The sequence below is a fragment of the Sycon ciliatum genome, chromosome 3 (genome assembly GCF_964019385.1).
Source record: "Sycon ciliatum chromosome 3, ocSycCili1.1, whole genome shotgun sequence".
In the NCBI taxonomy this organism is placed as follows: domain Eukaryota; kingdom Metazoa; phylum Porifera; class Calcarea; order Leucosolenida; family Sycettidae; genus Sycon; species Sycon ciliatum.
In genome coordinates, this window is record NC_088645.1 from 4,207,343 (window position 1) to 4,222,737 (window position 15,395).

Genomic DNA, 15,395 nt, shown 5'->3' on the forward strand with positions numbered 1-15,395 from the left:
GACTACCAGGAAAACATCAATGCCAAGATTGATGCAGTGGCGGACGCGGAAACGGTAGACGAGAAATGGAATGCGATGCGGGACGTGGTGACGGCGACGGCTGCGGACACTCTCGGTCATCAGAGGAGACGGCAGCCTGATTGGTTTACGGAAAGCCAGGACGGGCTGCGGCCACTGCTGGACGCGCGCAATGCATGCTATCGAACATGGATCACTAGTGGCCGGAATCAGGAAGAGTATTCGCGCTACCGTGTTGCGCGCACGAGGGCTCGCGCTGCCACCCGAGCTGCGAAGAATGATTGGTTTGCTGCCATGGCACAACGTACTGAGAAGGGGCGCTTTGACTCGGCGCGCATTTGGGCCGGTATCAAGACCATGCAGACGGCTCGGCGAGGGCTTGTGGGTGTAACTGCAGTCGCTGTGCGGGACGAGAACGGAAATGTCTGTAATTCACCGGCGGATCAGGGCCGCACATGGCACCGCCACTTCTCCAAGGTTTACAATGTTCCAACCTCGTATGAACCTGCAACTGTTGCCACCATTGAGCAACAGGAAGTGTGTGAAGACCTCGCCGATCCACCTACTCTGGAAGAGCTTAGGCAAGCTGTGCGCCGACTACGGAACGGAAAAGCAGCAGGAGGCTCTGGAATCTTACCGGAACTGCTGAAGGCTGGTGGGGATGGCCTCATGATGGCACTACTGGACCTTGTCCAGACAGTGTGGAATGCAGAGCGGGTGCCCCAGGAGTGGGTGGACTGCCAGCTTGTCCCGATACCAAAAAAAGGAAATCTATCCAGCTGTGACAATTGGAGGGGCATCGCTCTTCTGGAGGTGGTAGGAAAGGCTGTTGCTGGCCTCGTCCAGACAAGATTGCAGCGGCTCGCGGAAGACATCCTGCCAGACACGCAGTGTGGATTCCGCAAAGGCAGATCTTGTGCGGACATGATCTTCGCGGTGAGACAAATATCTGAGAAACTATATGAACATCGCTGCTCTGGTTTCATGGTTTTTGTTGATCTACGGAAGGCCTATGATTCCGTCACCCGTAAGTGCATGTGGGAAATTCTCCGGAAGGCGGGCGTACCTGACAAGCTGGTTACCATTATCAGCTCATTTCATACCTCTATGTCTGCAAACCTGTCGATCCCGGGCATCGAGGCCGAGCCTATTGAGGTGCAAAATGGCCTTCGACAAGGTTGCTGTATGGCCCCAGTATTGTTCAATATATTCATGTGGGCAGTATTCCAGCTGTGGCAGCGTGAGGTTGCGGACATACCTGAGATTGGACTTCCCGTCTCCTCTAACTCTGGACCGTCTCTCCTTTTCAAACGCCAGAAGACTGACACAATCAACATCCATCGTGACTGTCATTTCGCAGACGATTCGGCACTTATTGCTACAACTCACCATGGTGCCACACTTGCGCTCAGCCGGTTCATGGACGTCGCAACTCGCTTCGGCCTCACCATCAACCTATCAAAAACCAAAGTAATGGCGGTCGGCTTCGGCATTTCTCCGGAGGATCGTCGTCCATTGGTGGTTGGCGGGGAAATTGTCGAGAATGTGCATGACTTTCGCTACCTAGGCTCCATCATCCATACTGGTGGCCGCACCGCAGTGGACACTCGGTCCCGAATAGCGTCAGCATCTAGGGCATTCGGAGCATTGCGTCGATCTGTCTTTGATGATGGCGATCTTTCACTGGCAACGAAGCGAATGGTGTATGATGCATGTGTGGCTTCTCTTCTCCTTTACGGAGCGGAGTGTTGGGTACCACTGAAAAGCGAGCTTGCGGAGCTGTCCGCCTTCCATCTTCGCTGCATTTCCGCAATCTTAGCCCTCGGTAGAAGAGACACCTGGGACTTCCACATCAATAGGAAGACCATTCTGGAGGCCTGGAATCGTCGAGATCCAGTGGATATTACCACACGTGTTCTTCGCCGCCGTCTGGAGTGGCTAGGCCATCTAGCTAGGATGGACGGCGATAGAACTCCGCGCCAGCTCCTGTTTGGTGCGCTCCTTCCGCCGAGGCCGGCTTGCGGTCCTCGGAAACGGTGGCGAGACTCTGTCAGAGCTGACCTCTCCGCAGTGAACATCGACCACACGGAATGGTACGACCTCGCCCAGGAGCGTGGGAAATGGCGCAGTGCGTATTCCGCTCAACCAGTACCGCGATCGGCTCAGCGTGACACTTCTGTGCTCTGCGATGTTTGCCAGCGTACTTTCGCCCACCAGAAATACAAGAATCGCCACAAGTGCCTGGCCGAGAGGAGGAAGCCCATATCTGAGCAGTCCGGCAGCCGACTATGTAATGCGTGCGGGAGATGGTTCTTGAGTGCTGGCGGGCTAGCTTCGCATAAGTGTCTCTCCAACTCGGCTGCTGAAGTGGCGTCGGTCTCGGCTGTGGCATCGGCAGACTCGGTCCGGAAACAGCGGGTTGCCCTGCCCTGCTGCAGAGCGCATTGTCTCGGCTGCGGTCGCTGCTGCAAGTCATCCCGTGGTTTCGACCTGCATAGCTGTGCTAATTTCCTGTCCAGGAAGTAGAGCGGCGTTTCTGGGTCCAATGCTGAACTCAGTGCTGTCGACCCCTGCACAGGGGACACGTGACCATTTGATGGCAGTGTTACCAAGGACCAAGGACCAAGGTGTGTGTGTGCGCGGAGACATGGCCCATCAAAGCGGGTCATATTCGCCGACTCAACACCTTTCACCATCATTGCATTCGCATCAGTGTATTCGCACAATTCTCGGTATCTCTCGTCGTGAGCAATGGGAGGAGAGATTGTCGTCAGCATCGCTGAGTGAGCTGGCAGGGGTGGACGTCGACATGGCCGATGTGATCAGGAAGCACCGCTTGCGGTGGCTTGGTCATGTTGCACGGATGAAGGAGACCCGGCTGCCCAAGCAGATGCTGTTCGGCGAACTGCCCTGCAAACGCCCGCAACATGGTCCCAAGAAGCGCTGGCGGGATGTTGTGTCCTCGGACTTTGCTGTCATCGGTTTACATGAAGCGGACTAGTATGACACAGCGCAGGAGAGATCCACCTGGTTTCAGTGTTGTCGACAGAGGGTCGAGAAGGAAGCCCCAGACATCCCGTGCCCCAACTACCGCTGTGACAGAGTGTTCCGTCGTCCTGGGGACCTCAAGCGGCATGCGCCATACTGCAGATTTCGAGTTTAGAGCCTCAGCGTGAGGAAGCCATCGCTATCATTGCTACGGCAATGGGCGTTCAAGGTTCAAGGTTCAAGGTGTGTGTGTGTGTGTGTGTGCATGTGTGTTTGTGTGTGTGTGTGTTTGTGTACGTTTGTGTGTTTATGCGGGTGAGTTTATGTGCCTTTTGTGTGTGTATAGATTCTTGGTTGGAGAAAAGAAATTCAGTACACAAATCCCAGAAGCCATACAGTTTCGAGTCTTTCGACTAGGCCTTTCGTAACATTACTTTTCAAGTCGAATACAATGATGATAAACAAGGTAGCAAGCATGTCCTTATAGATAGCACTTTGCCGGTCAGAACATTAACAAAATAGCACTTTAAAAGATAGCAATTGTGACCCACCTACATGTTGACCGGTCAGAGCATTGACCAAATAACACTTTAAGAGATAGCGCTAGTAGCACCAAACCACGTAGAGAAAATAATAAATTTTACTAGTATCAAACAACAATAGGAACCAGAGTACTACAATGGGAAAACAGTGACAACTTTTGCACATACTTCTTGTGCACACCCAGTTCAAATATACACATGGCACTCATTGCAAACATGGCACTCCTTGTCACTTTACCACTCAAGCATGTGTGTGCTCAACAAATCTCACCCTGCTGTTCTGGAGGCAGTGTGCATTGTAAAGCTGAAGCCTGAACTGTGTGTGCGATAGAAGCATGTGCGAAAGTTCTCACTGTTTTGAAATTGTAGTCCTGTGGTCCCCATTTTTGTTTGATACTAGTAATATTCATTGTGTCACTATTTTGTTGACACCTCTAGCGCTGTCTTCTAAAGTACTATTTGGTCAATACTCTGGCTGCCAAATATGAGGTGTAGTGGCGGGTTTAGGTGGGGTGGGGGGAGGGGGGAGGGGGGCACGCCGCTCTCCCCCCTCCCCACGCTCCTCCCCCTCCCCCAAAAAAGTTCGACCTGGGTTTGAAAGAAACACCAGGCTGCTGCATGCACGGGCGGTAGACTCTACATGGTGGGAAGCAGCTTCCAAAAGCAGCTGCACTGACCGTTGGTGTGTAGCGGTGCACTGCAGATGAAACGATCCACTCTGCACGAGGTCTACACTTTTGTTCAGATTTCAGGACATGCTCGATGCGTCTTGAGAAAGGCGTGCAGTGATGTGCAGAATGCAGCACTACCCAAGCGGGACTAAAAAACACAGCTTGGGATCGTCAAGCGCCTCCTTCTGCAACATTGTACAACGGTGTTTTGAGGATGATCCCCTCGGGATTCGAATCATGAGTTGGTTGACTTGAATACTTTTCTGCGAAGTTTCAGCCACATCCATAGACGGAAAAAAGCCAAGCTCTGGCCTGCAGAGCCTGGATGGATTTTTGCAGAGCGTTCTTGCGACGGCACAATTCCTGTTCCAACAGGAAACCGTGGGAGTGATCAAGTCGTTGCAAGTCCAATACATGACTTGCACAAAGATTGTTTGGGTTCGAGATGGGGCTAGTGGACCTTATGACTCTCACTTCCCGACCTTTTGACTTTGAGTTTGAGACTTTCGCTCTTTGCCTGACGAACCCTGAGCTAGTTTTTTGGCTAGAGTTGTTTAGATTTGGCTTGCATCGTCATGCGGAAGCGCAGCTGCGCTTCTCAATGCACCAGCAGACGAGATATGGAACTGAGGCTCCCATTTCATACATTCCTTTCCGAAGCGGGAACGCAGAAAAATTGATTCATGCCATATCGAGATGAACTAAAATGAGGTGATTGATGTAGTGTACAAGTAACATGACAGATGATTGTACAATAATTATGTAGTAACTAAGCATGAGATACTGTAGTCTGTAGCCTAGTGTACGTCTGCAAGAAATACCTGTCATGTAATAATTTGTAATCGGTTGGATAGCTAGCAGTGTGACGTACATCGTTACAGTCATGTGCACCATGTCATCTCCGCCCCCCCCCCCCCCCCCCCCCTCCTCCTCCACCCTCAGCCAAGTCCTGGACACGCCACTGTAGTTGTCGCCACAAGCGCTATCTTTTAAAGTGCTATTTTGTCAATGCTCTGACCGCCAAAGTTCCAGTAATAAGGACATACCGTAATGTCGCGTATAAAAACAGTTGCTTATGGCCGTATAAGCCGGGGTTCAGACCATGCTTCTATCCAAGTCATGCTTCTCTTCAAAACATGCTTCTACGTCAACATCAAAGTCACAGTACGTCAGTCCGGTCATCACTCGATAATATGCCACTCGGATTTGAAATTCATGACTGAGACATGCCTGAGAATACACGAAAATGAAATACAAAATGCAAAAACATGGCAGGGCGATATTTGAGATGCAAAAGTCTGTTCAGATTTGCAATTGACACATCAAAATCAAGTCAAAATCAAGTCAAAATCAAGTCAAAATCAAGTTGACGGTATTAAAAAGCAATGAACATGGCAAGGTAAGGAATTCCTAACAATTTTGCTCATGCAAAGACTGAAATCTGCCAGCAACAAACCAAAACAAAGATTTGAAAAGCCAGGGTGGAAATTTACACTTACAGTACTACAACAACATCATCATCGCTATCGGCAGTCTCCATGGTGACATCAGCTACTTCAAGATGAGCAGTTGCAGCAGATTCTTCAGTCAAATGAGAGTCGGCAGTCGCAGCTGATACAGCGGTTGCAGCAGAGTCGACATCATCGTTGTCGTCGTCGTCTTCAGTGGAGGTGCCGCCAGCAGCACCGTCATCAGCAGCGACTTCACCAAGAACATTGGCCTCTTGGTCAAGCTCATATTCGAACTCTTCCACAACATTGGCTGGCTTCAGCTGTGCAGGCGGCAATGAGAAAAGTTCTTCAAGACGTTCTCCGCCATCAGCAGTGGGACGACCTTCCTTGAAGCAGGACACCTGGTCAACAGTGGCGCCAGGAACCTGTCCGCAGCAGGTGAAGGAGTTCTTGATGAGGTCCGGTGACAGGGAACGCCATGACATCACAATGAAGTCGCACAGCTTCGACTTCGTAGTGGCACGGATGTTGCATGCAGCAGTGTAAGTTTTGTCACCGATTGCCAGCCGTTCATCATACAAGTCCAGGATGCTGCTCTTGAAGGGCTTGTTCCAGCTGACATCTGGGGCTTGGACAAGGGGAGTGCATTCACCAGGGATCACAGCACTCAGGATGCGTTTTTGGCACGTCTCTGCAGTGACGGAATCGGTAAGATGGCAGCGATATGAATCCCACACTAGAAGCCTCTTTCCCAAGGCCATGGAACCCATCACTCTCTGACACCAATCAATTGTCAACTCTTTGTTAAACCATCCATTTTCAGAGAATGCTACTACGATGTCCCGCCGGGCCTTCAGCTCCCTGTCCTCTGCCGTCTTGACCTTGCCTTTGAAGAGGACAAAGGGCAGCCGCTTTGCACCAGACATAGATGCCGTCAGTGCCACAGTGACATTTTGCTTGTCATGCCCTGTGAGGCCAAGCTGATTGTCCTGGCGCCAATTCCGTTGACTGTCCGGTTGCTAGTCGCATCAAACCAAACGGCAGTCTCATCCATGGCAAAGATGTTGGCAGGGTTTAGATCGTTGACTTGTTGTCGGCGAACAACTTCCTGACAAACACAAGGAAGTCCGTCAACTTGGGGATCAGGTCAGCAGGATTTCGATGGCTCTGGTGCGTCTTCACTCTTGTCATTAGTTGAAGGTGCTCCATGAAATTCCTACACCTTCCAGCACTTACATTGAACGGTTCCTTTCCTCCTTGCTCGTCGTGAATCCGCTTAGCAATTGCCCGGACCTACTTCCGTGTCACTCGTCGACATTGCTGGCGCTCCGCGACGATCCATCGAAACAGCTCATCTTCAAGGTCACGCAAAAGCAACTTTTTGCCACTGCCGACTAGGCGTGCCCGTGCACGACCACGACAGGTTACGGATTTTTCTACTCCCTTTAGACTGGCTTCTTTCTGTTTCCAGCGACGAACCATGCTCCCATTCATTTTGTGGAGGCGACTAGCAGCACTGCATGGCATTTCCTTTGCGGACATGATGACAGCCAGCTTGAAAGTAAGGCTGTAGTTTTTTCTCTTTTTTGTCGTCGGTGTTGGCATCTTTGCAGCTGTTGTCAGTGAATCCTCGAAGGAAGAATTAGGATCGACTGCTAGGGTCGAAGAATTTTTTGTTCTCCCTGGCTAGCCATGACTGTGACCCAGGGGCGTAGCACCCGCTACACTTTTCGAAAAGTGTGGTCCGTCCGGAATGTGCAAAACCGTAATAAAAAAAATCTGGATCCATCGATGCATATGGGCATCAGACTTTGACCTTTTTCTAGACTCGTAGATCTGTTATGCATCTGCAGTCGAACTGAGTCTACTGTACTCGACTCGACTGCATGCACACTGCGCCAGAAATGTGTGTGAAGTGTGCCAGAAGTTCCCAGAACGCAGGATTTTGTGTCTTTTTTACAAAATTTTCCCGGGGGAGGTCCCCCGACCCCCCTCCAACACGGCCTTCGGCCGCGCCGACCTTCGGTCGTACCACTTCCAAAACCCCTCCTACACCCCTGGTGACCGTACGGAGAATCGGTATTGCAACAACAACTGCACAGCGGTTCATTTTGCAACGTTGCATGAAGTGTTTCGTGCCCTATGCAGTGTTGCACTCACGATCATGTCCGCGACCACCAAGAAGTCTTCCGTCACGGTACACTGTAGGTCTGCAGTGCGGATAGTCTACTGCTCTGGCATGTGGCCAGGTTTGTTGGAAAGACGGACAGCGCTATGCAGTGTACTACTACTAGTGCAGACTGTAGTTGACGAGGCCCCGTCAACTACAGTCTGCACTAGTGCACTGCAGTGCGTGACACGAATCGACAGACTGCGTCGACAGACTAGTGCACTGCACTGCACTGTCACACATGACTTGTCCTGTACATGTGCAGTACTTGCACGTGTACTCTGCAGTCTACCGTACGCGGCCTGCAGTTGTACGGTGTTTCTAGTTGCAACTTTTTCGTCTTGAATAGAAGCACGGCTTCTATTCAAATCGTGCTTCTTTGTCACGGCGCGTCCGAAAAGTCGGCTTCTTTTCGAGTCATGCTTCTATACAAGTCATGCTTTTATACGCGACATTACGGTACTTGCTACCTTGTTAATTGTATTCGACTTGAAAAGTAATGGCAAGAATGGCCTAGTCGGAACTATATGGCAACTGTGCTTCATGTGTTGATTACATGTGTGTGTTTACATGTGTATGATCCCTTTGTGAGGGTGTCTATAAGTGTGTGTGTGTGTGTGTGTGTGTGTGTGTGTGTGTGTGTGTGTGTGTGTGTGTGTGTGTGTGTGTGTGTGTGTGTGTGTGTGTGTGTGTGTATGTGTGTGCATGCGCATGCATGGTGAGTCCATGAAAGTAATTAATTACTTGACTAATTCCCATGTAACATGTATGTATGAAAGGAAAGAAGCGTGTCAGGAGTAGCTACTGTAACTACTGCTGTAATGGAATGTTACTGGGCAACTGTTTGGACTGGTGTCTACAAGTATCACGTGATCATGTCTGCTTTGAAAACAAACTTAACACTACTAGTTCTATCAGGAATGCAGAGTTGCAGACATGATACATCGGTGATGGCAGGCTCTAGAGTATTCAGCTTTCCCACCAGATTTTGCTACGTGTATTAAACCTGGGTCTTCTGTAGAGGGAAAGCTCTCTGCTGTCCGCTATTTACAATTAAAAGTGCACTGCTCTTTTCCGGCTTGTGCTTCCATGACGATACATTTGATGCGAGTTGTTGAGAATAGTCTATATGTTGTCCGTGACCTTGGAGGTCCCGTCCGTGACCTCTACGAGTTCCCCTTTTGGCCTATTTAATCGGTGTGGCGCTGTGTCCTCGCGGGCTGTGTACGGACCGCGCACAGACTGCGCAGGTTGCGCCACAGCACACATGCGCATATTGTACGCATTCTTGTTTCTTCTACGCCTTCTTCCTGAGACTCTCAATGAGCAAGAACAACTCGACCTTTGTGTGTTGTATACGGCAGACGTACAGAGAGATATTTAAAAAGCCTATCGTCCCCTAGCGTCTGCATAAAAAATCCGACGACAATTGGCGCCCAACGTGGGGCTCGAAGATGACGATGAGAGTGAGAGTCTCATGCTCCACCGACCGAGACAACAAAGACAATATCAATCTGTGAGCTGCAAGTCACTTGACCTTCCACAACTTTGCCCAGTGTGTAGTGTTCAGAGAGTGAGTGATCATGCTCCATTCAATCCAAGTCAAACACTCAGAGTTTACGGCGAGAAATTATGCTCCATTCAACCCAGATCTGTCACAGATGTTGATATTTTATAATAGCTATAAAGAGAACAAATTCTGCTGTCATCGCCACACTACAACAAAGTCATGAAGGTTTACCAAAATCGATTTTCTTGTCACAATCATCAGTGGAAAGCCGTGACTGAAGAATAACCATGCCAAATCAATCATTTATATACATTCAATAATGTGTTACGAGAACAAAACAAAGTGCTAAAAATAGAATGAGGGAAGGTGAGACAATAGAAGTAAAGTGAGAGCTAAGTGCAACAGGGGTGAGGATTTAATTGCAACGCTAGAACTGTGTAGTGAGACAAACAATCATGCTGTGCACCTACGAAAACAATCTTAACGCAACTACATGTTTCTTCTGCTTACAAAGATCAGGCTTATGCAAACGAATACAAACAGCCTCAAGTACTTTCAACTGACTAGCGTACCGTGCAATGCGGTAGTCGGTACGTTGGTAGGACTCTTCAACATCTGAACGCACGTATCAAGCAGCACGTCCCACTGCACATGCTGACTGGCTCGGCACGGGCACTGCGACCCAAACGCGGCAGGCCACCTAAGAACCCTCGATCAGAGCCATCGTTAGCACAATTGCCGTCGACGGCAATAGTGCCTCCATTACCCGTATCGAGAGCCGTGGAGATGGATAATGTGCACATTGTCACTAACGTTATAACACAATGCACCATAACAACACAAGAAAGTACACCACAACAACATCCAGCTCAAGACCAAAGTGGACGCTGCGGCGAAGTGATCGTGGTGATGCCCCCATCGCCATCGTTGCCGTTGCCTCCCCCAGAACCGCCACCTGCATCTGCCATCGGCAGTGCTGGGGCTGAGTCTGTGGTGTCGCTGGCACGGGCAAATATGGATGAGGTCAGCACTGAACATGAACTAGAAGAAAGAAGGCTGAAGGAAACGGAATTCAACAGAGAAAACAACACGATCAACATTCAAAGACCTAGACGATCAACGGCTAATTATTCAATGAATTATTACAGTACTGGATGTCAAGCACCGGCGAAGACACTGGGAACAGAAGATTTGGCAACAACAGGAACAACAACAATGACAACAACAACAATGGTAACAAATTACCATCAAGATCAAAGGAGGAGTCAACGAACAGAGGTTCAGCAACGTGAAGCGAGCCTGGGACCGATCGGTGGTGATGAGGAGAATGACACGGAGGACGACACTGAGGACGAGTTGGAAGATGAGACGGGGGACGAGGTTGCGGTTGGTGGAGACGAGGAATCGGATGGTGATTGTGATCGTAAGAAGTCTGCCGTTTTTCTTCATCTGTTGTCTCACCCTAAGTGTCTGCAGGTGTATGATGATTTTAGTTTTTCTGTTCTTTGTCGTGCACGGTACGCTAGTCAGTTGAAAGTACTTGAGGCTGTTTGTATTCGTTTGCAAAAGCCTGATCTTTGTAAGCAGAAGAAACATGTAGTTGCGTTAAGATTGTTTTCGTAGGTGCACAGCATGATTGTTTGTCTCACTACACAGTTCTAGCGTTGCAATTAAATCCTCACCCCTGTTGCACTTAGCTCTCACTTTACTTCTATTGTCTCACCTTCCCTCATTCTTTTTTTAGCACTTTGTTTTGTTCTCGTAACACATTATTGAATGTATATAAATGATTGATTTGGCATGGTTATTCTTCAGTCACGGCTTTCCACTGATGATTGTGACAAGAAAATCGATTTTGGTAAACCTTCATGACTTTGTTGTAGTGTGGCGATGACAGCAGAATTTGTTCTCTTTATAGCTATTATAAAATTGTTGTCTCCGCGTCGATTATTTACAGATGTTGATTTATTATTATTTCCGCGTTCAAGTCGGTGGATCCATTAGGTCCACCCACAGGTTTGCTCGTACCGGATAGATTAAACCAAGGGGATAATGATTTGATGATATTGAGCTACGTGATAAAGAATAGTTTCCAAAAAGATACACTTGGTGTGACAAGGGTAAAGACTGCACGTAAGGCAGTGACTAAATAGTCATGCATGTAGAGATAGCACTGAACAGTGCTATGCATGCAGTAATAATTCCGATTTGATAGCAACACCATATTTGCAGTTCATCGTTTAATGTACCACAACAAACCTATGTTCCAAGGAAATGACCTGTTTTGTGACCTGGACCCGTGGCGTACCCACGCTGTCCAGTCCCTACCATGGTCAAGTGCATTTCATGCTGCAGGACTCTATAGCTGCAGCCATAGTATGCATGTGTGGGTGGGTGTCTTTGTTTCTGTGTGTCGGTGTGTGTGTTTGTTTGTGTATTATATACTAGTAATACATATATTTACACACTGTTGTGAATTCCAGCAGAAATCCAAGAGAGCTCGATACTGGGAAGGTAGAGCCGTGACACACTAGTCAGAACAACTGATGGCTTGATCAGTCACAACTTAAAGTTTCATGCCATCTCAGGCACTCATCGGGTGATATGAACATCAAGAAAAATAACCCACTATTTAAAGCCCAGTATGGCGGAACAAGGATAACAGAAAGCGCTAGGGGCGCTATCAGCTCATATCCGATTCAGTGTCATAGCCAGTAAGGATCGGGGTACTAAGGTGATAAAGGTGATAAAAAGGAGCTGGCCCAGCTAGTGAGTTCCGCGGTGCAAAGATGATGATGGTGACAAGGCGGCAGAGAGCTATCAACTGGCCCTACTGCCTGGAAGCAGGGTGCCGAGAAGATCATGTTATCGGTGTTGATGGCATGAATTTATTTTGATGTCGACATTTGGATATCACCTCCGACCGCTTGTTGAGGCTCGATCTCCTGTCGGCAGTGATTCTTCTCGCCTTCTCCTCGAGGCACGGGCTGCATCTTTTCCTTATGTTGCTGTAGGCCTTGGCCTTCTGAACCACTCGCCACTTGATGTCGTGCGTCTTGCCATTATCTTTCAATTCCCACACATGCTTTGAGAGGCCCGTGGATTTGCGGTATCCAGGAAGTTTGATGGGTGTCTTGTGGTTCCCGTATAGAAGCTTGAATGGAGGCTCCGTACTGCCAATGTAGGTCTTGGGCCCATCGCTGTGGCCATCACTCGACACCTCCGCCGGGCAGACTATGCTGGTTGCTTGGCACGCTCCGTTGAGAGGGCACTGGTCCTTGCGACGGCAGTTGCATGGCTTGTCCGGTTCCTGGACGCACAATTGACGCTTATTGTGGCCACTGATAATGTGGGCCATATTCGGCATTCGGTAGGCCATATTCCGTTTCCTTTTTCCCTAGGGGAAACCATTGTGAGAGCGAGGTGGCGGCTCTTTGGCCATGTCCTGAGACTAAACGACGATGTACCAGCACGCGTTATGATGGCAGCATACTTCGAAAACCCAAGTTCCGCTGCCACCTGGCGGGGCCGGCCACGTACCACTCTGCCACTGAGTCTGCACCAGGACCTGCAGCGTATCGGGGGGTGGCTCAAGACTGGAAAGACCTATGCAGTAATGTGATAAAAGCATACATCAAAGCCTAATACTGCTTCGACCTGTGGCAGCTACATGGCCGTACGGTGTACCATAACATAACTCATTGACTAACATATTTTGTGAAAATATTATCCTGTAAAAGAATAGGAATGTAAACAAACCACCTGTGAAAACACAACCTTTAATACTACTTACTACTAACACAACCTTTAATACTACTTAGTACTAACACAACCTTTAATACTACTTAGTACTAACACAACCTTTAATACTACTTAGTACTAACACAACCTGTGACTACAATAATCATGAGATCAACCCCAAAACATTTCTTGCAGTTTACTTTCGGTAAGTTTGCAACTTTGTGTTCCTCAACACAACTTGCAGCTTTCTTCAATCATATCCTCAACCTTGGTTCTGTCCTAGATCGTATATACATGCATTCATTGTTTCGTCTCATCATTATGGAGCAGCCTAATCGACATGTCAAAAGCCTTTGACAAGGTCAATCACAGCCAACTGGTCCGGGACCTATTCGATCTTGGCCTGGACAATGCCTCCCTTCGCTGGTTCTGCAGCTACTTAAGCGATCGAACCCAGCAAGTGCGCATTGGCCCCACCTACAGTGTTGCTGCTAAGTGCTCATCTGGTGTACCTCAGGGCTCGGTCCTAGGTCCGATCCTGTTTAGCATGTACACCCGTGATGTCCCTGCCATAGCCCATCCTGCTCCATCTCTGCAATTTGCCGATGACATTGCAGTGCACTGCCACAGAAAATCAGTGCTAGCCACATCAGCCTGCCTGTCAGGGGCCGTCACCAACGTCGCTGACTGGCTCAAGCATCGACATCTGCTACTAAATGACAAGAAGAGCCAGGTCCTGTCAATTGTACCACAACGCAATGCGGGTCAGCATGTCGCTGTCCGCTGCAACCAGACAGAGCTTCCCCTGAGCCCAACAGCAAGGTACCTCGGCGTGACCCTTGACGCCGCTGTGAAGTGGGACCCCCATGTTGACGCGATGGCGAAGAAAGTTGTGCAGAAGATTGGAGCATTGTGGCGGTCCCGCAGATGTCTGAGCCTCAGTAGTCGCATCCAGTATGTGAGGTCAGTCATCATGCCTGACCTCCTATATGGGTCTAACGCCTTCTCTTCCTCCCTCAAGGTTTCGCAGCTTGATCGCCTTCAGGTCCTGCAGAACCGAGCGGCGAGAGCGGTATACGGTTTGCCGCCTCACACCTCGGCTCAGCCTCTGCTCGAACGGATGTCCCTGTACAGAGTTCGGGAGTGCTACGCCCAGAAGCGGCTCGTCCTGGTGTGGCGCTGTGTCAATGGGAAAGCCAGCAGTGTCCTCCAGGACCTATTCTCACCATCAGCTGGCAGCACCACCCGGCACCAGGTTTCCAGGGGCCTCACTGTCCCCTCGGCACAGTCAGAAGCCGGCAGATCTCGCCTGGCCTTTCAGGCAGCCTTGGCCTGGAACGCTCTCCCAAGGAGTGTAAGGGAGATCAAGGCTGCCCAGCAATTTAAGCTTGCCTCCATCCCCTACACCTTGCAATGAATGCTCTGTCTGACTTTTCCCGTCCACACACCACGTCATTTACTCTTCTCTGCGTGCTTGTGCGCTTATGAACTCTTTGTGTTCCCTCTGTTGACGCTTCAAAATCGCTCTATTGACACTGCAAAATCGCTCTGTTGACGCTACAAAATTGCTCTGCGTGCTTGTGCGCTTATGAACTCTTTGTGTTCCCTCTGTTGACGCTTCAAAATCGCTCTATTGACACTGCACAATCGCTCTGTTGACGTTACAAAATTGCTTATCATCTCCCTCCCTCCCTCCCCCCCCCCCTCTCTCTCTCTCTCTCTCTCTCTCTCTCTCTCCCCGTAGCTCTCTCCCTTTTGAAATTCGCTTCCATAGAATTGGGTACCATTGCCCGTTTGGCCTTGCGAAGCAAAATAAAAATCAACAACAACAACAAAAGCTTATGCCAAGGCTAGCCAAGCTTGCTTGGCGATGCCAACGCGGAAAAGCCAATATTAATAAAAATAATAATAATAAAGGGTTTGCTCCCCACACCGGAGCTCGCGCTATTCCGCCGACTTTACTTGACACTTGACTGACTCACGACTGCTATCCAGAGCAACCTTCGACTCGGCAAACCTGCAAGAAAGCACCACTCCCTGCCCAATACACAGTGTTTCGGGGAATTCACCCCTCATCGGTTGAGCTTGAGTAGGCTGAGGAAGATTGTGCCTGAAGAGCACCACTTATATAGTGCTCTCCAGGCACAAACATCACCAGGGATACAAACTTACAGAGACGCTCCGTTTCCAGAAGCGACACTGACTCATGCTGCTATCTGGTGTTCAGGAAAAGGTTTAGGAACATGCTTCTTTATTTACTTGAAAACAAGTTTTGCTTATGGTGTTTGTACTGAGTGCGCAGCT

At 49.3% G+C, this 15,395-nt stretch overlaps 1 protein-coding gene across 4 annotated transcripts in view; it reads left to right on the plus strand.

The window, feature by feature from the left end:
* LOC135811236 (RING finger protein nhl-1-like) overlaps nucleotides 1–15,395 on the plus strand; it is a 243,889-nt gene that overhangs the window by 200,744 nt on the left and 27,750 nt on the right. The gene's annotated exons all lie outside the window — the stretch shown is intronic.